The sequence below is a fragment of the Pyxicephalus adspersus genome, chromosome Z (assembly GCF_032062135.1).
Source record: "Pyxicephalus adspersus chromosome Z, UCB_Pads_2.0, whole genome shotgun sequence".
NCBI lineage: Eukaryota > Metazoa > Chordata > Amphibia > Anura > Pyxicephalidae > Pyxicephalus > Pyxicephalus adspersus.
Window position 1 is genome coordinate 48613328 of NC_092871.1, and position 26190 is coordinate 48639517.

At 39.1% G+C, this 26190-nt stretch overlaps 2 long non-coding RNA genes across 2 annotated transcripts in view; both read right to left on the reverse strand.

Annotated features, from left to right (window-relative positions):
* Window positions 1-23773, reverse strand: part of LOC140344613 (uncharacterized) — a 137854-nt gene extending 114081 nt beyond the window's left edge. The window contains exon 1 of the long non-coding RNA XR_011923611.1: window positions 23051-23773. This is a non-coding gene — a long non-coding RNA (uncharacterized lncRNA). The remainder of the gene's footprint in view (window positions 1-23050) is intronic.
* On the reverse strand, window positions 10769-12433 carry LOC140344114 (uncharacterized). Its single transcript, XR_011923492.1, has 3 exons — window positions 11876-12433; window positions 11273-11323; window positions 10769-11132 (listed from the first exon to the last, which is right to left on the reverse strand). It is a non-coding gene; the product is annotated as an uncharacterized lncRNA (long non-coding RNA).
* Window positions 23774-26190: the final 2417 nt, after the last annotated feature.

Here is a 26190-nt window from a genome sequence, read left to right on the forward strand (position 1 = left end):
GTCTGATCTAGTTACTAAAACTTATGACATCAGTCTCTGCACCAGAGGAGCTTACACTCTATTGTTCCCACCACAGTCACTCACCATTATTTCTATACATATTTAGTCGTGAACAATGCCTGTTAAGTGAATCCCATCTTTTGGCTGAATTGTAGTGAAGTCTATGTGGAAGCCAATTCTAGTCAATTGTGTGGTAATTCAAAAAAGTAAGCTTACTTTGCAAAGACAAAAATGTAAGTATCTTAATTTCCACCATGTAACTGTAATGGGATCTTCTTAAACTTAGCTACAAATAAGAGGGGGAAAATGTATTTAATACCCATTGTATTTGATTACTAAATTTATCCTAATGTACGCATCACTGCAATTCACACTAGTAAAGCAAAATTTGTTAACCCCATCTACTTATCGGCACTTCTCATTCTAATGACCAGGATAACAAGGTTCACAAAGTATGATAGGTGGTCACAAAGTTTGCCTGCATGAATTTACCTAAAAAAATAAATCCTGTGTACCTTAAATTCAAGTCCCAGAACTTGACTACAAATTCATCTCTGGGCAAATTCATACCACATTACTATATATTTATATAGCACTGACATATTCCACAGTGCTGCACAGAAAATGGTGAAAAAGTCTCTGCACAAGAGCAGCTTACACTTCAATGGTCGCAGTCACATACACACATACCTGTCTGAACCCTGAGCCTAAATAGTTGCTCTGAGTAACCTGCAAAAAAAGTTTTTTTTCTGGAGTTTCAGAAACGATCAGTGTTGTTCTTTGGATTTGTGCTTTAAAAACCTTCAAATGTTTTTCTTATGTATGCTGTGTCTTCCTGAAGAATTGTAACCATTTACATCCCATCAAATGCTCATCAGCACTGTGCTACATTAATATCTGTAAAATACATCACCATTCTTTTTGTCATTTTTGTTTAATTTCTCTCTGTGACAAATGGCATTTAATGCCAGGATGCTTGTGTTAATGTCTTCATTGGCATTCAGTTAAAATATGGTACATCGCTAAATAATAGAACTGGCGAGACACGTCAGGATTGTGCGGTTCTTCTGCACAATAATTAATAGTCTTACAATTAAATATAGAATCCTTCCCCAACCATCAATAATTTAGACATGAAGGGAGAACCTGTTACTGCATTCCACTGCTGTGCAGGTTAAAAAATAGGACTGCAGTGGGGGACCACAAATCCCAGCAGACTCTGCCTTCCATTGATTATTCTGTCTATCTTTCAGATAGAGATATATATTTTATTATGAGCTCTCTAGAAATGTGCAGAAGTTTTTTTCTGACCAGTGTACCCATGACAGATGTATATTGTTCTGTTCTGTATATTATCTCATTATTAACCACCGGTGCAGGACATTGCCATACCTCCCATTTGTCCCTATTTCAGATTTAAGTTTTCTGTTTTTGGTTTGATATATACAGTACACCTCCTTAAAATGTATTCTCTACCAATTAAAATGTGTTATTTTGCACTAAACCTTTTATTTGGCTTATAAATTATTTCATTTTTTTCAATATTTCAATAGAGTTTTTTTTAACAAAATTTCAACAATACACATAATAAAAAAACACATACTAAGAAAAAGTAAACACTTTTACAATTTTTTTCATTGCATAATACAGCAGCATATGAGTATCCTTTATCAACATCTGAAAAACAAATTAACGATATTAACCAACAAAAGGGAAGGGAAAAGGTAAACCTAAGGGAAAATAACATTTCCGGTCCACTACTATACCCACCTGTAAAAAAAAAACATTTCCTGAAATAGTTATACTTAAGAGAAAATGGGCAAAGAGTACAATCGCCATGGCTCTCATACCAAATAAAATTTCTCTTGTGTGTCACTTAAAATGCTTCTCATTTAAAAACTTGTTGTCAGTTCATGATAACACCTCAGGGTATGGAATGATTTGCTTCTTCCAATGTCTAGCTATTGTTTGTTTAGCTGCAAGAAGGATCAGAGCGCATCGCTTAAATTGGATATCAGTATATCAGTAAGGGTACTAGTTTAAACTGCAATAGGGCCTGTTATTTAGGTATATTTTATCTATATTTTATCTGCATAAATATGGAAATTATATCCTCTATCAATGCATATAGATATTCAATTAAAGAAGGTTCATGCACAAATAATAGCTAGTCATTCAAACAGTTTAATTAAGAAACTATACATATACATATCTATTTACATATTCATAAACAATCTTGAGGTGCAACAGGCCACCCAAGGGTCCCTAGGCACTTGCTTTTTGAATAATGTTCATTTGTTTTTAAAAAATCTAATAGAATCGACATGTAGTTGTTCAAATTAACATTAGTCAGTTTGCCATAAAATGGGGCATGGCAGGGGTGTTACATTTACCTACATACTGTACTTTGAGCTAAAAAGCAGAACGGATTCTGCAGATTTTTTCCTTCACTGACGCCTTTAGAGATAGGCAGAACATTTCTCTGTCCCATATGCGCTACAACAGATGCACATTAATATACTTCACAGATTATTCCATTACTGACCTCTTTACAGATCGGCAAAACATTGCACCGTCCAATCTACCCCAGGCAGATACATTCATATATTTTATGCAGCTTATTGCAATTTAAGTGTTGTAGTCAGGTGACACTTAGTAACGACCTTTCTGTGATAATTTCATATAATGACAATTGATAATTGACTATTAAGAACCGGCAGGTGAAATCTACTGACAGTACTTTCATGATTGCCTCAAAATTAAGCTGAAATAAATATTTACCATAAAAGGGTACCTACCAAAAAACATGGTGTGTTTTAGGTTATAATTATCAGCATTTTCCATACAGTGAGTGTGCTACGTACAAAGACGCTTATCTTTGATATAATACCCAGGATTGGTGCAGAGGAGTTGGTGACCACCTGGAGAGAGTTGCTAAAATGTGTTGGGGTGTTGGCTTCCTGATGTAGGCTGTCCAAACTGACAAAAAAAACAAAATCCATGGTTTCGGTTTGGGAAGAATAATTCTAATGCATTTATGGCACACAAATTTATTAGCATTTTAAAACATAAAAAAAAGAATGTATTGCAAGGGAATTAACCACCTTTAAGAAACTAAGCACTTCTTTATAACATAGGTAATACAGGGACTGAGCACAAAGAAGGAATTGGTGGATTACGTGGGGGGGAAAAATATTTTCTACTGTTAATTCCAATCATTTAGAAGATGGATATGACTCCTCAAAAGTTGAATCATTACCTAAGAACTCTCCATTTTGTTGAGATTGTTGGGACATATCTACATGTCTAGTGAGATAGATATAATTTTCTTAGTAAGATCTTTTGATTTCAGATTTTTGCCCCTGCTTGGGCTGTATCAGTTACCAGAGATCCTGTCTCCTCTGCGTTAATACAGGCGTTAACTGTTAGGCCTAGCACAATTAGGAATTGGAATTCAGTCCTAAATACTGGCCATATTTAATCATATTATATTGCTGGATCTTTTGGTACAGAAATTGCTGGTCTTGAATATTTAGGAAAAAAGGAGGTATACGTGACACAGGCCTGAGAAATCGGTGGAAGGTTAAAGGATTAAATATTGTTCCCACTTTCAAAGTATTCCATGAACATCAATATGTGTGAAGGTGTTTTGGGAATGGAAGGTTGAAGTCTCAATGTGCAGTGTAATGGAGCACAATTTAATTAAAAATAACAATAATGGAGAGTCCCAACTCGAAAGTGTGATCATAAAGCTTAGTTATGTTTGTTGGGACAACTAGAAAACTGGTATTGGAACTAAATGAAAAAACAGAATATTGGTTTCAAGAGCTCACCTTCCTCATCAGGGCTTTAGAGTATCTCAATGAGGAGAATCTTATATTGATTTTTAAAGTTTAATCTGGTTGCTGGTTACTGTAAAACCAATTCTAAGTACAGATCCTCCTTGGTCCAATACTTTTAAGCCAAGATGAAAAAAGGACTAATTCCAGCAGCTATACTGATAAGCATAACTCACCTTCAGCAACTACAATGCAAAAAAATGCATGAAATTGAGGAACCTTAAAAAAATATAGGTGATGCGAGGTTAAAAGTAGATGAGGAAGTCTTTTTGTACAAGTCACAGGTAAAATTGTTTGAAGGGTGAAATTGATTGTGACTATGACTGAAAGAAGACTGAAAATGCCTGAAAACAACCCCATTATAGCTTGCTAGATTGGTGTGTGGTAAATTCAGGTGAAGCAATTTGGCTACTAACAGGTGGCCAGGTGGCACAACATAGGAAAAATCAAAATTCCAACTTGATGTACAATCTAGGTATACAGAAAGATTCACGGCTGTGTGACTACATGGTGTAATACCCAACAAATACGTGTTTTCCCATTTCCCTGGATTACCCTTTAATGAAAAATTGTCTGAATGCAATTTCACAGGCTTTTCAAATTTATAGGACTAAAACTAACCATATAAAACATAGCTGTATTCATGCCTGTAGAAGGTTTATATTGTATTTTTCAGTATATTTACAATCAGAGTGAAGTGTGTATGGCCAAATATAATAATCTTTAGTCTGCTGCTCCTTCATATACTAAAACTGTGACAGATAATCAAATAATGGTAGCAGCTGGGCCATACATGTCATTGATGTGCAAACCAAATAGTCTCTCAGCTCAGTTACATCCATTCAACACAATCCTGTAGAATGTGCGTTCAGCCATCTTGTCACCATTATCATCTCTCTTGCACATTTAGAAAGGTCACAGCTGTTTTTTTTTTTTTTTGTTTTTTTTTACTGCTGTTGGCACACAGACCTAACCTGAGCTTTACAGATTTGTTGCTGTTTATCACCATTTTTTACTCCTGAAATCTATTTGGTTAAACACATACCAATGTGAGGGTGCCAAGAACCATTAATTTCTCTCTGGGTTCTGCAATGGGGTCATCACATCGCTGATCTGTTTACACCAGGCTCGAAATATACGTCTTGGAAGGGACATTTCTGTGTCCTCACATAGCTGGGTAAAAGTGTTTAGAATTTTTTACAGGGCCATCATAAACTTTACTTCTCCTTAGAAGATATCAACAGAGTGGGAGAATGGGGAAACTGAAGATACCAGCATGGTGTGAGTGGGACAGACAGGAAAAGAACTTTAGATTTCAGGATTTCTGGGATAGGTGAAAATATTAAAAAACAAAAAAAGAAAACTGCAGGAAAAATGTTGTATGCAAAGCAAAATCAATGTGGCAATGTGGGTTTCATTTTTATTTAAAGCATATCTTAATCAAAAACTTCGTTAATTTTGGATAAAGTAATGATAAAACCTATGTCAGGTTTTATTTTTGTTTGTTTTAATATAAATCTCATTTGAGAGTTTTCTCTTCAATTCCTTGTCTTGCCAACACAACAGGATGTTAAAAGAAACCTCCCTGGAGCGAGGGGACGATTTACCTTTATACCATGTTGTGGCATCATTTTCAGTACGAATGATGATGGTTATCAAGACAAAAATTGAGAGTGAATCTCTAAGACTTCAGGTCTTCAGGGAACCCCTACTATAATTACTATATCCACAGCTCACAGTACATCAGTGTGGTGGTCAGTGGGAAGAATATCACCCAGATATACTTACAGAAAGCCAGAGAAGAGAAGCACAAACTGCTTATTCTTACATCATAAAAGTCTGTGGGAATACAAAAGCAGTCAAATCTGTTGAAATGCACCTGCAATGAGTTCTGAAGATCTTGGAAATGTCTCAAACTGATGTCAGATCCAAACTGCATTTCCCTATTCACACAAACCAAAAAAAAAATCTTAAATGTCTCCAAGTATTCAAATTTTTTTTTTGGATTTTATTTTCATCAAAGGCTGATTATCCAGCTCTCATGTAGGAGGGGGTGCTGAAAAGTTTCTGGCTTTGCCCAGAAAGAAGAGCCAGAGTTATGAAATAACACATTTATTCAACATATTCCCCCCTGAGACTGATGCACTTGGTACAGCATAGTTGCAGCTTTTCTAGACTGTTCAAATAAAAGTCCTTTGGTTGGGCTGCAAACCAGCCCTCACCAGCATCTTTGACGTCAGAAATTACCTCAAAACGTTGCCAAAGGTGAGTAGGGGGGATAGTGGACCAATTGGAAACCCAGGGTGTTCAATTTGGCAGCCACAATGTTAGACATGTGTGCAGGTGCATTGTCCTGCAAAAAAACAGCATTGCGTCTTAATTGCCTCCTTTAGCTGGTCCAGGAGGGTAGCATAATACTGTCCGATGATATTAGAGCCCTGAGGTAGGTAGTCCACCAACAGAATACCGTCTTTGTCCCAGAAAACGGGCGCCATGATTTTTTAGCCAATTTCTGGGTTCTGAACTTCTCCGGCTGCGGGGACCCGCTATGGCGCCATTGCTTTGACTGTTCCTTGGTTTCAGGATCATAGATGTGGAGTCAGGTTTCATCCTCAGTCACTAACCTAGCCAAAAAGTCCTGTGCAGCTTCAAAATGGGCCAAAATGGCTTTGGATGCTTCAACTCGTTCCTTCTTCTGATTACTGTTTAAACATTTCAGCACCCACTTCGCTGAAAGCTTGCGCATGTCTAGGATAGTGGTGATAACAAACCTAACATGCTCCCGGTGGATGTCAAGTATCTGGGTATTCGCCGGTCCTCAATAATCAGCTCATAGACAGCATCGCAGGTTGCCGGGTCAGTTGGGGTGGGGGGGCGCACACTTCAATGGTGAAATGCCCAGACTTGTATCGAGATATCCATGTTTTGACAGTGCTGAAGGAAGGACACTTCTCCCCCAGTGTTTGAGACATCTCCCTGTGAATGTCCTTTGCTGATTTTCCCTGGAGAAACAAAAACTTCACGATGGCCCGTAACTCCAATGACATGAAACTTGCTTGTGCCTCTGCCATCAGAGCTTCTCACTAAAAGAAAAAACAGTTTTAAGAATCGCAAAGACCTGATTTTTGCACAGTTACATAAGATATTAGGCTGTCTGTGGCCCCACACTCATTTTTCTATTTCATCTGGAAAAGGGCAAGGCCAGGAACTTCTGAGCACCGCCTTGTTTAACTTGATCATCAAGAAGAGATCGGGGCACCACAAATCATTACCTTCCATTAATAACAAAGCAAACACCCATCTGGACATGTTTTACCCTTTGACTCTATGTCTCAGTATCATCCATGTTTAAACCCAGCCATTATGGTTGGGTTTTTCCGCAGGTAAAAAGGGCATTCAGGAGATATATGAAAAAAGTAATCTTTGTGTTAAAATTATTGGATACAATTCAACATTATTTACCCTGCTTTCATGCAGTAAGAAAGTGGCCAATGTGCACATCCAGCACCCAACACTAGACTCAGAAATCAAAGTATAAAAAAATGTGTACATACAGTAATACTTAAAAAAAGTAGATAGAATGATAACCCTCTAGAGATTTCCTTTCTTGCTCACATGATTGGCCATCATTTTTGTTCTTTTTGTGTGTGATTTTAACATGAAATCCTTCCTTTTTCCTGTTCCAGTATCTACATTGTAGAAGCAGTTAAGTTCCTGGCTGGTTGCTTAGGTCCCAGTAAAGCATATGACAGACCTGGAGGTGATTGTTTTGCTTCTCAGAGTTCTCAGAGATGCACTTACAGAATATAAGAAATATAGAATATTGTTAAGCGTGTAGGCAGTGTGAGGTGTTGAAGAATTATTTTCTCAGATAATGCATTCAGGGGAGTTGGCGTTACTGTGAAGCCAGAGTACAGCAGACATTTGTAACAGAACACCATGTCGACCGTTACTTAATGGCCCTTCTATCAATTTTTGGCACGCTTCAGGCCACGTTTCCAGCAATCTGCCTGTTCCATACTATTGGATTCTTGGGGAACATTAGACAAATGACAGCCGGATTAGGTACATTTTATTGGGTTATTAAAGTGCACCTGTCTCCTTCTCAATGAAGTTTGATTTGCTAAAACTTTGTATTTAAGGAACATATTGATTTACCACATTTGAGGATCCCTGTTTGAAATTTGTGCCAAAATGTGTTAAAAGTGAAACCAAACAAAATGAACAAGGTTTTCACTGCAGCTTGCCTTTTTTATGTTAATGGTGAACAGAATTGTAGTCTTGGCCCCTTTATTCCCCAGGGTCTGTTACCAACCTTTACACCTTTAGCTTCCCTCCCCCTGTCAGTTTAGGTAATTCATAGATATTTCTATTGCACAATAACACAATGTTGGTATATATAGTGTTAGCATAAACATAGGGCTGTATTTTTAGTGTTGGTACTGATATGTTGCTGATATGTTGTTATGTTGCTGATATGGTGCTGATATGTTGTGTTTGGTCGTGCTGTCCATTATGACCAATCATCTTGGTAGCATCTGTCCAAAAGACATTGTTCCAAGAGTCTTGTAGTTTTTTTCAGCAACTTTGCAAACCTAAGCCATTCTGCCATGCTCTTTTTAGAGAGAATAGCAACTCTCCCTATTGTTTTACTAACCCTACTGCCATAAACTTTAACAATCAATATGCTGAGGCCCATAAAATCCTGACATGTAGCTCTTGAGTTTTATGCAATTTCTCCAAACATTGTACAGTCTAACATTTGGGTGAATTGGAATTTACCCCTTGAAAGATTTGCAACTACCATAAATGTTTTCTACTTGTGAAAAAATCCTCCTACAGTAGAATGATGGGCTTCAAATTGTTTAAATATGCCCTTATAACCTTAAAACCCTTTCAGGTAAATGGGAGGCAACTATTGTTTTCTTAGGATCATTTCTAATGTCTTTAAACCTTGATAGTGTGTTAACACACATCTGAAACTCCAGATTAGCTAAATGCCAAAACTGTTTTCACAGGGGTGGTCACACTTTCTGATTGTCAGTTAATTGAGTGCACTTGATTATCAGCAGCTGGTTGCTAGTTACCCTCTCAATTCATGTGGAAGGTTTTTTATGTTCCCTTAGTTTTTATCACATGACTAATAGGTTACTAATTGAAAATTCTATTTCAAAAAAAGAAAAAATGCAGAAAGGAGGTAGTAGATACAATTATCTATAAGGAAATAAGATAGTTTCACTACTTCTGTAAACATAATTTATAAATTATATTTATTTATATATATATATATATATATATATATATATAAAATTATATATATGAAACCCAGAAGTAAGAATACACTCATGCTGTAATTTAAACATTTTCAAGGTGATACAGTATTTCCACAGCTTGTTTTTGCCTTTGTTTTATTGCATTCTAAACTAGCTAAAATATATACTCAAAATGACCAAAACCTAAATAGACATGAAGATGCCATTAAAAAACAAATTAAACTATCCCAAATCCCTCTAAGTTTGACTTTCCTATTGGCTTTGACTATTGAAAATCTGAAAACTTGAATGAATTTTAGTTAAATGACAAACAGGGCAGTTTGGCTCATGGTTAGGGTGGTACATTCCCATGGATAAAGTAAATATTCTTCTTAAAGTTAAATGTTGCTGGGCAACCTTTGGAGGCCTCCATCACTATAGAGCTGCAGGAGATTATTAGTCCGCCCTTACCCTTTCAAGCAATAACAACTCTTTTCACCCTCTGTCATTTTGCTGCCTAATTAATAAGCGGCACGCCTCTGCAGGTTGCCATACCCCATTTAAGCCACCTCTCTGAATACTGTTAAGCTGTGCTGCTCTGCCACAATAAGCCTCAGAACCGCTGAATCCTCATTCATTTCTTCTCACTCTGTAATAATGTTATTGCTGTCATGGACAAATGACTAATCAAAAGATAAGACATAGTTAATGTATTATTCTCAACTGAATTTAAGCACTGTGGAAATCCCCCACCACCATCCTCTTTGTCTTGTTTTAAGCTCTAAATAAAACTGTCCAAAAAAGTATAGCTCCATCCATTCCTATTTTTGTTGTAGTTCCCCTTGTCTCGCCCAATGTGTTTCATTCCTAAACTTTAGCGCTTTTCCTCTGGTTTTTTTTTAGGTATTATTGAGATATATTTTGCTGCAGTTTTGCCTTTTTATGGGCTAATAAAATGTATTCAGGTCACTTTAGACCGTCCCTTCGTCTGGAATTTACACATCAAAAGTGTGATTCCTTGCTGGAGAATATTTCACTCCAGAATGCTGTGTTAATTAACTGTGGGGGGGAAAAAATCACACTTGGGTGGTTAAAAATAGCCACCCAGAATTCAGTGTCTACTGACTGAGCCCTGTGCGGTTCACAATGTACCAAAGTTAAGCTAATGGCAAGGTGATAGAGGAGAGCAGGGTTAACCCGTGGTGGGCATGAATGCAGGGCAATGCTGCAGTCTTGTGCTGGGAGGGGGGTGCTGTAAAAATGATGCATTGCAGATTTTGGAGATGACAGGCAAGTAGCTGGTATGCCTTGTTATGTACCTGTGCAGATAAATTTTTGTTGAAGAAATTCGTCCAGCTGTTACAGTAAACATATATGGAAGGATAGAAAGAACAGCTGGTTACCAGCCCAACTCTAGCCAAAACTTTTCTTGTTAGTTTTGAATGGTGCAGGAAAATGCTATCTTTGTTCCTATAGAGAAAGTTTCTAATCCTGTTTGACATGTGTCATGGACAAGAAGTGAAAGAAAAATACTGGCAGTAGCTCTGGCAGTGAAAGAAAAATAATGGCAGGACCCATTCACACCTGTCCACTGCTGTTCATTGCGGCAAGTTACTTGCACCAGTTCAATGAAGAGCTATTCATTCTAAATAGAAACCCAACACATTAATCCTAATACATGTGCACCCTGCCACACATTTTAATTTACTGCGTCGGAAAAAAAGATGCATGTACAATAGATGGAATGCAGTCATGCAACACACATTACAGAGGTACCTAACATATTTGATTGCAGTGCACCGGGCAGCTCATTTCATGCTCTACTAGAATCCTTGTCCATTTTACAGGGTGTATGTATATGGGGAAGTGGGGGTGGTGTAGTCTTCTTGCTGGGTGCTGGGCAGGATTTCCCCTCAGAATGTTGGTAATGTCCCTCCACAGAACCATAGAGTTTTGTTCCATGCGTAGCTTGGCACCAGGGAATCCTGGGAAATGGCATTCGAGACAGAAGGGCAGCCAGGTACAGAAGACTAGTCCAGACCTAAAAATGTCACACAGGGGTAGGCTCCTTATCTTATGACACTTGGATATTACATTTTCATATCTGATTAGAAAAGGCCTTACAAACTGATGAATGTGGAGTAAATCTAAAATATGGTATTCCAATATTCAGCCACTCACATTCTTGTAGTGTTTTCTAGAGACATGGGACGTTGGCGTTGTTCTCTACACCTGCACAAGGATTGCAGAAATATGATTAATAAATGTGCATATAAACATAAGTGTATGAATTGATTAGCATATATACATATATTTGCACTATGATATGTATCCTCATGTTGCTACATTTAAAACAGCCAAACTGCATTTTCCAAACATAGCGTTTTCTAGCTGGATCAGCAAGTTGTCTGCATCTGGAAGGTGAGCATTTTCAGGGATATCACTGATCTCTGGTGAATCAAGACACTGCTTTCTCTTAAATATGAAATGTGAGTTATGTCACTAGTCTTTAGTGAATGGACAGACTGTGTCATTATACATAATGTCTTATTAATGTCCCTGGTCAATAAAAAATAAATAGATAGGGATCTCGTGTATAAGAAGCATCAGTGATTTTAATCATTTCTAGAAAATGTATTGTTTTAATGTATATGAAGTCTCCTTGATGTCACTGGTCTCTGGTGATTTAGACAGGCTGTGTTCTAGGGCATGCCCAGCATGTGATGCCACTGGTCTCTGACGGCTTTATCCCTATTAAGTTGTGTGATTCAGTGATGTTCATACCTGTGATCGTTCTGAAATTGGTCCAGCAACTCCATCTTTTTTCCTCCTTCACTGCTACATGACATAAAGGAAAGGAGACAATGAGGGTATGTCAGGACTACAAGGGTATGTGCTATAGTGATAGCAGGTACAGAAATGGCAGCTCACTGCAAGGTAAGGAAAGTGGACAGGGATGCTTCAGGAGACCAGGAATACCTCATTGCAGGTGATAAACAACCCTCTATGTATGGCTGTGCCCCCGTCAATCCTAGCTGTGATGGCATGACCAAATCATGATAAAGATAACTTTGCATCATTAACAAAAAGGTATGTTCAGTAAATTCTGTGTAGAATGAACCACATTGCAAGATAACTCACTACCCTATTTAAAGTGCAACTACAGGAAAAATAGTGCACATGTGTTTTCTTGTGCCTCAGCACTAACATGCCTTACATTAGGAAGCCTAATTATTTGAATGGGCTTACTAAATTTAACCCAAGGTAATGTTTGACATAATACTGTGCATAAATAAGGTCTCATGCTGCCTGTCAGCCATTTCATCATGGATGTCTGACCGATTTTTGAAACTCAACCTGGATAAAATAGAACTCATCATCATCCCCCCCTCAAATTCCACATCCCCCCCTGACATATATCTAACTGTTAACAACACTGTTATTCGGCCCTCCCCTCAGGCACGTTGTCTTGGTGTCACCTTTGACTCGGCCCTCTCATTTACCCCCCATATTCAGAACATTTCCAGGTCCCGTCACTTTCATCTATGTAACATCTTCAAAATCCACCCCTACCTGTCCCCTGAGACCACATAACTCCTTGTACATGCTCTTATCATCTCTCGTCTGGACTACTGTAACCTCCTCCTCTCTGGTATTCCACTAACCCCACTCTCTCCTCTACAATCTATTATGAATGCTGCAGTCAGACTCATCCATCCTTCCCACTGCTCCTCTTCCGCTGCATCTCTTTGCAGATCTCTACACTGGCTTCCATTTCACCTTAGAATCAAATTTAAGCTCCTGTGCTTTGCCTTCAAATCAATCCACAGTTATTGTCCCACTTACCTTTCTGACCTGGTAATAAAAATTCTCCCCCTGCTGCTCTCTCCGCTCCTCCAATGACCTACTAATGACTTCCTCACTCATAACCACATCACACGCATGGATACAAGACTTCTCTAGAGCTGCCCCGACTCTCTGGAATGGTCTTCCTCGTCCTATTTGCTTGCTCCTACATTCTGCTCATTTAAAAGAACACTCAAAACCCATCTTTTCAAACTTGCCTACCCGTCTTCTTCTGTATTTTGAAACCATCACTACTTCCCACTACTATATATCCCCCTCCTATTGTGTGTAAATTCCCCCACCTACTAGATTGTAAGCTCTTCAGGGCAGGGTCCTCTTCTCCTGTGTCACTGTCTGTATTAGTTTGTCATTTGCAACCCCTATTTAATGTACAACTCTGTGTAATATGTTGGCACTATATAAATCCTGTTTATTAATAATAATAATATTAATGTTCATTCATCCACTGGACCTCTAAGATATGAATGGGGCTTCAAGCAGTGCCATTATTTTAAAAAGGACCACAACACAACACACCTGTCAAATACAGCTCTGCACAACACATGGTAGTGCACACATTTGTATCCATGAAAAAAGTCAATTATTGTTCCTTGCTGCAAAGTAGGTATATCCTATTCAAAATGTATGGGCTGTCTTTATGCATGGGGTGTAAATGCACTATGACTTAACCCTTGTTGCTTGTTGAATAATATGTGATCACAAAGAAAAAACATATATTGTAGTTTTTTTAAGCATTAGGGTCCTACCTAGACCAATCTGCAGACTACACTGCATCTACAGGCTGGCAGGATCTGCTCCAGCCTGTGGATAGACAACAGAGGTGCAGCTACCTTTGTTTTTCTTGTAGTGATTATACGGTATATGTTCTGTACTTAAACTGAGCCTGACTGACTTGGATTTCTGCCATACAGGGATAACTGGAGGCCAATATAAGACAGAATCCCTTTATTCTCCATCTGGACTATAATAGCCCAACATTAATTTGAAGCTAAGTAGTTTTTCCAGTAAATATGTTTGTATACTCTTTCAAATGTACTCAGATGGCACAATTGGGCTCTAACTGGAATCAAGACTCCATGTTATTTGGTAAATCTTTATGTGCTGCAACATTCTTATCCACCAGTAGATGCTGCTGTAACCTTCCACTCTGCCCAATAAGCAGAACAGGCAAACAGGCAATCAGCTAAACACAGTGCTGAAATATCTATCCAGACCAGGATATTTGTAAAGAAATCTGCAAAGTGTTGGTGCTATATGGAATCATAAAATAGGAAGGATGCCAAAACTTTTTGAAGTTCCACAGACTCTGTGTGGCTGCTCCACTTACTGCTCTTTGGTGTTGGTGAAGACAGGGGAGACCTTCAATCAAATATCTATCTATCTATCTATCTATCTATCTATCTATCTATCTATCTATCTATCTATCTATCTAATATACATATAAACTTAAGTTCAATTGCAGGTACCTTTCAAGTTTGTGAATTTTTAAAAAAAAATTAAGTGCCAGTAAAACCCTAGGAGTGATTATATAGTTCATAAGAACTCTGGTAGAAAAATGCACATTTTTAATGCCTTTTAAATATTGTATTTTGCTGATCCGAGGCAAATTTAGCAAGATCCACCTGCAAAAATGTGTTGCTGTCTAGCTGTGCATTGGAATGTTTTTTTAGGATTTGTGTTTTTGCCCGTACTCTTCCTTTACCATTTTTTGACCCAACAAATGCATCAGCGGAATGGGTGATGTCCCGCACGGTGGCCTGCTCCCCTGTGAAAACTACTCCAGCGAGGCATGTGAATATCTGCTGTAACTGTCAGACATGATAATCGATGCTGGAATTGTACTGCACCAGTAATTTTCCTGTCATAGATTAAAATGTATCCTGGAGAAGCCGGCAGGGACTTGTGCACCTTTCTGCCGGCAGCGATCTGCGAAAAGGAACGAAAATGATAAAACCATCAATATTATTGTTCTAGAGACATAATCTGCAGTCAGGCTAGTATAGGCGATCGGCCTTATGAAAATCCACAAAATAATCTCTCATAGCTGTGATTGATGGAAGCTGGCATCTAATTGGTTGTTTTGCATTGTCCCATGTATGCCCTAGTCATTAAACCATAGAATTTCGGCCTATAGAATACATATTTTAAAGCATACAGTCCTTTATTCTTAATTAGGGTGGGTTGCAGTTGCTCTTATCCCTATACAAGTCTAAAGGTGTGCATAGACATAATGCGATCATTGTCTAATAGTAGCTTTACTGAAATTAGCATTGTCAGATGATTATTGCCCGAAAAAAAAAGCACGATCATTCATTGATCTGATATGTGTAAAGTGGTCTTCTACAGCCATTCATCATTACATTTTGGAAAATTAATGAACGACCCATCAGAGATGACTGCTGGGAATTTTTTATAGAGCAAGCACAGCAGGGTGACCCTCGTTAGTCCTTCCTCCTCCCTTCTGCATGGGATATAACAGTGCTTTGTGTACAATGCTTGTTTGTCCATCTGTCACTGGAAATTATCACAAAAGATCATTTCCAATGAGAATCATCTGATGTCTGTACAGGGCTTAAGGGTCCAAGCTTTCCATTAGTGGTGGACATAGGCTTTTGTGCATAACTCACTTGAGGTTCCCCTGCTGAACTGACTTGGGGCCCCCATTGATTGAAGAGGGTTCAGGGCACATTTTGCACCTCTCTAAACAGAATCATGTTAGGTGCCCATTTACATATGGATGGTCTTGGCAGAACTGAGTCACAAAAAAGGCCAAAAGATGAGTAATACTCATCTTCCTAGTGAGCGGTGCCCCAGAAATTCCATGAGGAATCTTCACATCCAAAACTTATCAGGCCTACCAGATTTCTGGTCACCAATGCAATTCTGTCCACTAGACCCCACCTCACTACACAAGCAGGGGTCACATACTTTCGGCTAATGAATCTTTAGTGCCCACATTTATTTATTTATAATACAAGTTCTTCTAAGATCTGAATCACTGTATCTCTTACATTGCATAATATAAGGAAATGTGAATCACAACAATCATTTTATGACCCTGGGCTAGGTGAAATGGATCAATGGATAGGAGGCAGGGGTCCGGTGACGGCATGGTATTTGTATATTTCACATTAACTGACTAATGTAAGTTTGAAAAAAAAGGTTTGGATATGGTGCTGTTGTGGCTTCACTTAAAACTAAATTGTACTTTTACATCTGCTAAATATATTGCAGGTGTTTCAGAACATGGGTGTATAAAGTCTTGCAGTTCTATTTCTGTATCCTGTACTACAGAAATTTTTATCTCTACATGTAAGCTTTGGTCTCTTTGCATTGGTTGAGCACACATTCTGCTCTACATGGAACATGAATGCTGCTGATTGCTGAGCTGGGAAGTTAGTATGGGGTGTGTGTGCAAAGGCATGAGAAAGAACCTCTGCTTGGACAGGCAGCAAGGATCCTTCTGTACAGCATTGTTTAGGAGACATGCTTTTTTACTCTCTTTTAAAAGAAGAATATAAAAGTGCACCTCTTTGTTTTGATGCACCTGAAATGTATTTAGCTGATTTAAACTAAACATTTGTGGGGGTAGGAAATAAAAATGTATACAGTATTTCTATAATGATTGTTCAGCTCAGAATACAACTTCTATGAAAGTTTGTCTACACCCAGCAACAAAACTTAAATATATTGTAATATTTTTTTACAAGTTATTTTTACTGTGTGATCTGCCCATTTCAGTTTCTGTCCAAGCATGGCAACACAGCATTGACAACTATAGCAATGGTCTACAGAACACTTTTCTCTTCTTCATAAGATGGGGGTGACGGTTTTGTCTGCTAAGATAAATGAGAACAGTAAAACAGATAAAGCACAGGCAAAGTGAGGTATCCAAAGATACCAAACAAACCTTTTCAATGGTATATTTACCATACCAAAAAAGAACAGATAAGAGAGTTCATTGTTAGGGATTACATTAGCTTTAGGACTGCTGTCTACAATAGCCTAATAGAATCATTGCCAATGGGTCTGCAAAGTGCTTACCAAACCCCTGAATGTACTGCTGACAGCCGGCAGCTAAACAGTTACTTTTTTTTGGGAACACCTAACTTGGACGAGCCGACGCGGCAGGATTTAGTGTGCGCCTGTCACAAACCTTAATGATCATAAAATTTCTTCAGCCTTTTCTAATATCTCCATTTTAATTTGCATGTAGGCGCATTTTGTCGGAGGGGAATGTGCTGACGTTCCGTTATGTAAATGCATTTCTGTATGTTCCATCCGCTCATAAATCTGCAAAAAGAAGATTTTAGCACCCGCTCTTCCCAGGGAGATAAATAAATAAACAGTGACGGCCTATTTTTTCCTCTTTTTTTTCCTCCCTATAATATTTTGCATTTATATTGCTATTTAAATTACTGATCAATTGATAAATCTGATTGGGGCCTGCCAGATGTGGAATTGCACAGTTGTCTTTTACAGGTTAATTGTTTACTGTGTGTTTCTTTTTTTTTTTTTTTTTATACTTTTTTTTAAACATTTTTGGGAGGGGGGTTTACAATGCGAAAGGTACTTGTCTCTTGTACACACTGGTAATCATGTAGAGGAGGGGACTGATAATCATCAAGCAGCATCCTACAGCAGCAGTTGAGAGTATTTCAGTAGAAAGCATTAAAAAAGCAAAGCGTCCTCCAGAAGAACAGAGTATTAGCAGGAGCAACACAATGTATTTGAGTAAAGGAGTATCCAGCTGGATTCATCCAGCAGAACAGTGAATTAAGGAGAAAATCATTAGTAGGAAAAAACAGGGGTCTTCCAGCAAAACAGAGTATTTCAGGAGAGAAGAATCCATCATCATTGATTTTTTTAAGAAAAGAAATAACACATTTATTCAACATATCCCCCCCTGGGACTGATGCACTTGGTACAGCGTAGTTGCAGCTTTTCTAGACTGTTCTAATAAAAGTCCTTTGGTTGGGCCGCAAACCAGCTCTCACCAGCATCTTTGACATCAGAAATGTTCTCAAAATGTTGCCTCTTAAGGTGTTTCTTCAAATTCAGGAACAGTTAATAGTCCGAAGGGGCTAGGTCAGGTGAGTAGGGGGAATGGTGGACCAATTGGAAACCCAGGGTGTTCAATTTGGCAGCCACAACGTTGGACGTGTGCGCAGGTGCATTGTCCTGCAAAAAACGGATTGCTTTGGTTAACGTTCCACCGTGTTTTATCTTAATTGCCTCTTTCAGCTGGTCCAGGAGGTTAGCATAATACTGTCCGGTGATACTAGAGCCCTGAGGTAGGTAGTCCACCAACAGAATACTGTCTTTGTCCCAGAAAACGGACGCCATGATTTTTTGGCAGATTTCTGGGTTTGGATGCTTCAACTCGTTCTTTCTTCTGATCACTTCAAACATCTCAGCACCCACTTTGCTTAAAGCTTGCGCATGTCTAGGATAGTGCTAATAACAAACCCAACACGCTCCCATTACATGTCAAGTATCTGAGCTATCTTTTTTGCGGATATTCGCCGGTCCTCAATAATCAGTTCATGGACAGCATCGCAGGTTGCCGGGTCAGTTGAGGTTGGGGGCGCCCACTGCGGGGCTCATCTTCAACGGTGAAATGCCCAGTCTTGATATATCCAGGTTTTGACAGTGCTGTAGGAAGGACACTTCTCCCCCAGTGTTTGTGACATCTCAGTGTGAATGTCCTTTGCTGACTTTTCCTGGAGAAACAAAAACTTCATGGCGGCCTGTAAGTCCAACGACGTGAAACTTGCTTGTGCCTCTGCCATCACAGCTTCTCACTAAAAGAAAAAAACAGTTTTAGGAATCGCAAAGACCTGATATTTGCACAGTTACATACTAAGATATTGGTCTGTCATATGCCCCCACACTCATTTTTCTATTTAATCTGGAAGGGGGCAAAGCCAGGAACTTCTCAGCAACCCCTCGTACAAGGCAGTAGAGAAAGGAGTCCTCCATCAGAGTATTTCAGGGGGGAAACATTAAAGATAGAAGAAAAAGTGCTCCCTTAGCACAGACTATCTTAGGAGAAGGGCATTCAAGAAAGAAGCAGAATCCCCCAGCAGAACAGAGCATTAGCAGAAGCAACACAGAGTATTTCAGAGTACTCCAGCAGAAAAGAGAATTAATGGAGAAGAGAGTTTGATAAAGGGAGGAATCAGAAGCTTGGAGAGTGAAATAGCTGGAAATGAGGACAGGGCCAGTCACCTAAACTCCTAAAGTTTAACTTATTGTGCTATGTGTGATCCTCTCTGATTGGAGTAATGACATGCTTCACAGTAATGGTACATCCTGTTGTTAGTGTGGCTACTATAGAGAGAAACTAAAACTGTCCTTCATTACTGCCTTTCTATTCATTTTCTAAATGACTTTGCTAATTACACTATAAGAGGAACTCGAGCCCCAATGTCTAATTACAGAATTAATGGAGCATGCTGGGAACAAAGTATTAGAGAGAAGATAAAAGTTTTACTTTTACCTTGTCTGCTCCCTGCCCTCTGCTCTGACTGCAGAGAAAACTAATGGATTTATCCGCACACTATGAAAGCACTTGTTTTGTCGTCATTTTTGTTGCTTTATTCAGAACTATTCCTGGTATTGTGCCAGAGGAATTGTACAATCAAACACATACAGTACAGTTTGTTTTTTTCTATTAGAAAATGTTATATCATTTTAAGGATCAGTTCACCCATAAAGGATATGTTACTAGATTGTAAGCTCTTCGGGGCAGGGTTCTCTCCTCCTGTATCACGGTCTGTATTAGTCTGTCATTTGCAATCCCTATTTAATGTACAGCGCTGCATAATATGTTGGCGCTATATAAATCCTGTTTATTAACAATAATAATAATAATTTAAATATGTTATATTTAGAGACAGATGCCTTGGATTTGCCGATTCCCTTGTGTCCCTTGTTTGAGTGCACACCTGAGTTCCTAGCTCCGCCGTCTGATGTGCTCATTTGGATAAAATCTCACATTTTTATTAAATGCCTACTATGGATGGGTTGGGTTCTTAATCTTTTTTTTTTTGTTTGTTTTACCATTCCAGAATGTTTATACTTGAGTTTAAATACCAAATAAAAAGAAAAATTCAGTTTGTTAGAAACTTATTAGGTTTCACGCCATAGTCAAATCTGTGTCCTGGTTTGCTGTGAATTTCTACTTTGCATATTGCCCTTTATGAAAACAAGACAGGTGCTGTTTAACCTGTAGTGAATTTGTTTCTTTTTTTTTTAACTAGTAATGTATATCTGCACTGGGATGAGATTCAGGTTTGCTGCTGTCATAGCTTCGATTGTGAATATCAGGGATTCAAGAGGATTGCAAATTTCAAACTTTTAGATGAAAATAGCCTTTTCCACTGAAATAGCAAGAGGCGTCATAATTGTGACCATACTCCTTGCTCCAGGAGGCCCGTAGGGAAGTTTTTCATGATTATCATGTACGTCGCCAGCACCAAGCACACAAGGGAAGTGACCCATATAACAGGTGTCCTGTGCCCTGACACTGCTTTATGTCTATTGTGGTGGCAACTTGAACCTTCCATTTCTACTGTCAGAGAAATACAGTTCAGAGCTGAGGAAAGTTTTGCCTAGGCTTCTGTTAGGCCCTCATGTGTCACATGGCAGAAGTTGAGGGTTGACAGGGAGGATTCCCCTTGCCAATTTTGCTGCATCTGAGGTCTGCGGAGCCCAGAAGGGGAGGAGCTGTTCTAGGAGGCCTTAATGCTTGTGGAAGAGCGGGAGGGGGAATAGTAGGATGACCTTTCAGCAGAGGAGGGTACGGGGGAAGGTGGTTTCCATATATGCTTCAAACCACAGCATTCTGTACATTGCATACTCCTGATCCCTGCACTCTGCTTTACACATCTTCGACTCCAGCATTTATCCCAAGATTTCTCCACTATATAAAATATATTGTACAGGTTGACAATTGAAAACCCGGCCATAGATAATCCAGATCCTTCAGTTTCCCGGCATGAATTTCGGAACGCATGTTTAATACAGGGACTTCAGTACATTGTTAGGCCACTAGTGTTTTAGTGGCGCTGTTCTCCAGAAACAGCTGGTAGGTCTTGTTTGCTAATCTAAATACACATTGAGACGTCCCTGCTTCCTGCTACCTGAAACTGCGCCAGATGTCCGCGGTACTGCGTGAGGAAGGCTGGCCTGTGTGTGGAAGTAAGTAATAAAAAAAATCCTGAATTTTCCAGAATCCGGTGCACTCCATGCCCGGAGGTTGCCTGATTTGTGAATGGCAACCTATACATTACATAATTCTGACCAAATTAATTGTTTCAGATGCTTCAGTTGCTAAGCATTCACTGACCATTTTAATTAAATTCTTCTTTAAGTTAGGCTCAGACATTGAGTTGATCTCATGTCAGCGTTAACAAATTATGTGTATTGGAAGGATTTATTTTTGTTATAAAAAAACAAAAAAAAACATTCTGCCGAGGTTGATGTGGGTCTGCAAGGCCCATCCTAATGGAGAGGTGGCCCTTGCCAAAATTTCACACTAGGGCCCACAGGTCTATAGCTTTGCCACTGCATTTACCCAAGGTCAAATTAGTCACATAATTATAATAAGTCACATAAGATATAATTTATAGAAATATACAAAAGCCCCCTTTAAGTTCAAGGGTGGGCTAACAGCAACCATAATGTCATAATCTTTCAAAGATTTTAGTGTTGTGCTGACAATTCTGTGTATGGAGGTTTTTTATTTCTTTTATTTTGACATTGGTACTTCTTCCACATGGCAGTGACCGTTTTTTCATGCCTTTCATTGACAAATGTTTGCCAATTAGGAATACAGTGTGTAGAACAGAATAACAAGATTACATTTCTAACAACCATTAGCCAATGGATACACTTCCTACTGTGTTTATGAACAATCATTAGGCCCTGTTGTTAATGAACGAAGCAGGGAGCATTCCCATTGGTTGGTGGTTGTTGGAGACAGAATTACTCCTCAATATGCAGCTCTCCAAAGAATGGTGGTGAGTCAGATGCTCATGCAAGAAGATAGGGCAACACATGGCAATATGTATATAGATCTATTTTAACTCTACACGTGTGTAGAATTTAAGGAAGCATCTCTGGCCAACCAATGATTTCCGCCCTGTGGCCTACAACATTGTAACAATAAACGTGCATCTGAACCTGATTCTAGAGCATTTTCTGCCTTGGTATCCTAGGAGGAAAAGTTGGCACTTGGGGAAAAGAAAAAAAAATGTCTTGTTTTCTGCCTGTAAGTGCCAGGCTGCCTGACAATAATAAATAAAGTATGATATTGTCGGCTAATTCCGTCTTATTGGTGGCTTTGAAAACACACGGCTTAATTACACAACTAAACGCACTTGTCACCATTGTTGTCTAAAGTTTTTTTAACCTCCTTGCCGTTAAGCCCGACCTTCGCTCGGGCAAAAAAAAATTGCAAGGATGGTTAACCCCGAGATTTTTCACATCCTTACTTACCCGGTCCCCCTGTGCTCATCCAGCGTCGTCCTCCATCGATCATCGTCCGCCGATCTCCCTCTCCAGCGTCGGGTGCCTTCGTCGGGTGCCAGCGGGGCCGGCGGATCACAAGATGCCAGCCGGCGGAACACAAGATGCCGGCCGGCTTCTTACCTGGTCCCGCTGATTGTCCCACGTCCTTCTTGTTCCAGCGCCGGATGCTCTCTGAAACGAGAAGCCGTCCGGCGGAGAAAAAAAAAACCGGACGGCTTCTCCCTCCGTGCGTGATGACGTCGGCGCGTGTGCGGGAAATTCAAACTGAAACTCATTCAAACATTTTGTATTGGATTCAATACAAACTCCTGTATCCAATCCAATACAAAATAATTCAAATATTTACAAAGTATATACCTGGTAAATTCAAACTGTCATTTTGTATTGGATTGGTACAAACTTGCATATCCAATCCAATACAAAAAAAATAAATAAAATAAAAGTAAATAACTTGGAAATTCAAATTTATATTTTGTATTTGATTGGATACAAACTTGCGTATCCAATCCAATTTCATGAAAAACAGTGGATCACTTTTGGTACAGAAATCTAGACCTCAGTGTAACGCTCAGGTGGTTAATTCCCACTGAAGGCAAAACATAATTTTCTCTTTTTGCAGCAACGATTGTTACAAATGCCCTCCCCCTGACAGATACAAATTGTCATTTTTAGAAATGATATTTTAGGTGACAAAAGATAATTTCTGTGTTCTGCACAGTGGGAACAGCTGATGGAATCAGTGGTGATGTGCTTTCAGATGTTGAGGATGTGCAGTCAAGGACATGACACCTTTACATACTTTAGAGATTGGCAGTTTTTGTTAATTTTTTGTTCCTTTTTCCTAATATTATTTTTTTCCTTTTAATTTTGGAATCTTTACCTGTCCACTATAGCAATATCCAGCTTTCCATGCCTTTTGCTGACATTTGATTGCTTCATAACCCTAAAATGGACAGAACTAAATACCAAGATCCCTCCTTCTACCTAGGTCTTCAGTAAGGTTTCACCACAAAGTTTTCAAACTTCAGACCAGATTTGCAAAACTGTCGGAACAAAACGCAGATTTTCACAGGGGCTCACCAATTTTTCTGTTTTATGAAAAACAGCCATGACAATAAGATATGGCAGGTCAGTGCAAGTTGCATTGATGTGAGAGAACAACTTTAAGGTTAAAAATATTGCATTTTCTGAAAAATGGAAGGGGGCCTGCTATGATATTTCAAATATAGCCATGTAAATGTTTTCCTATTGTCATTGGGGTTTAATGTTGTCACTGGAAAAACAGAAAAGAGTAAATATTTCATTGGAAATATCCAAGTGCCTGAAAATTTCATTCACTACCTTTATCAACTTAAAAAAAAAAATATTTAGGGAAATATGTATGGAATTTTAGACTACCATGCCCACTTCCTGGGCTAGAATTTATAGAACTTGGCTTCAGAGTTGTTCTTAGTTGCAGCCTCTGGTGTCTTTCCATTGCTGAACCCGAATAAGAAGTTCTATGAAATACCAAAATGCAAATATAGAACAAACAACGTGCAAAATGTTCATCTCAAGGAAAATGACTTTTTTGCAAACTTTCCACTAAAGAATCAAAGTATGTGTGCAGTGAAAATCCAATCCCTTTTAAGTAGCAGTCTGCCAGACACGCAGAGCCTTTATTAGGCGGCTTCTCGGTTTCGTCTCGGCCGTTTTCCCATTGTGAATCTTCAGAAGACCATAATGAGGAGTTCCTGAGAAATCTACTTCAGTTATTTGGATGACGGAGTCCTTTGTTCTCACATAAACATCTTGGAAATGTCACGTTTCATCCCCTTGCCTCTCAGCTCAAGATTCAGTCAATTACTGAAACCTCTGGGGATGGCTGCCTGGAAGTTGTCGAAGGTTGGCCTGATACAACCTCACCATGAAGGGGGAAGTGTCTTCACTGACAATGATGGCAGGTCATATGCTCAAATAGGTGCCATCCTCCTGCAGATAGTAAAACACAACAACAAGACCCTTTTTGTTTTAATCTTTAGAGTCAGTTCATATGTCTATGTTCAAAATAGAACCGGATGGTATATTTTTGAATCCTTTGTGTGTTTTGGTTTATTTTTCTTATAAATCGGCACATGCTTGTTTGTGTAAACCTTTGATCGTTTTTTATCTTTCATTCATCAGTAGCACAGAGAATGATCTAGGGTCCACCCTTAAATTAGTATAGCCAGCCTTCTATGTTCTTGTTGCATTGAGTGCACAAGGACAGGAGGGGGTCTTCAGAACAATGTGAAGAGTTGGAGCAGACAAGCACATTACCCTGCCCTAAAAACACGGACTGACTCATTTTTTAATTTAAAGTAATCAAGACTTTTACACACAACCACCATGGATATCAAAGTTTAGCCAACACATGCTGCCTCTACATTCATAACAGCAAATTTCTGACCTTTCTGTTCCATTTTTTAAAGAAAACATACACCCTGCTGCTTAACTTTCTGTGATAGGCGATAGTGCTGCAAAGACACCACTCTTCCTCTTTCCTTTTGCAAAAAACACTTAAATATATAGATTGAAGCACTCTAATATGTGTGGGAATGAGACTTTATTTTCTGCATTTTATCCAGTTGGTGCTGTGTTGCAACTAGTCAATATTTATCGCTAGCTCTATAGCTAGGAACAGGCTGTGTGTGTGTGTGTGTGCCGGGGGGCAGGTTGGGTTGGGGGGTGGATGCTACCAGAGCAAGTAGAAGAGCAATAATGATCAGAACATTTCTTTTCAAACCTATCACCCCTAAAAATACATCCCTGACCTGATTTATGCACAAAACTTGCCACGTGACCAGAAAGACATCTCCCTAATCTCCATGGGCACCTTTATGATTTGGCCATGTAGCTGGCTCCTATCCCATGTCATCCACATCATGTGCCGTAGATTCACTGCAGAACTCAAAAGCTGTCTGCAGAAATTGATTCTGCACTGATGCTGGCCCCGTTACACAGAACTAATCACAATCATGTTTTGTCTATAAAGCGTGCAAAGACTACAGTTTCCCTTTAAACTTTTCTACAGTGCTACAGTAGCCCTACGCCAGGCCTGTGCAAGATAACAAGAGTTTGGACAGTCAGTGAATAGGATCCATGAGGACATTTGCAGTTTTCTGCTGATTCAATTACTTCAATGTGCAAGCAGGCAAACAAAAGGCTGCACAAGGCGAACATCGAAGCGGCCGGAATTGATGCTGACAGGCAGAGCTCCATACAAAGCTGCCAACGTTTCATGATTTACCTCTGTTGCTTAAAAACCCATTGGGCCTCTATGCCATCCTTTTTCCAGATCGAAGAGGTATGAAAAAAAAAAATACGTCAGTGAACACAACGTAGGCCGAGCTGCCGAAAGAAGCAGAGTCTTCGAATAGCTTCCCGCGACCAATCTCTGCAGCAAAATAAATGTACGAAGCTTGTAATAGCTTTACATTATAATGAAACATAATACGGCTATTAAAGAGGCTGTTTTCAGCCGCTGCATTATAGAGCAATATCTTTGCCTCCTTAAATAAGCCATTTATCTCTCGACTCCACGCCGCCAATGGTAATCCCCCCACTCTTACAACAAAACAATAATTTTGGAAATGCTGTTTGTAAGTAATCAGAATGAAATACTGAAAAGCTTTAGCATCGTTTGCAGGAAAATACTGAGTCGGCAGGAAAGAGGG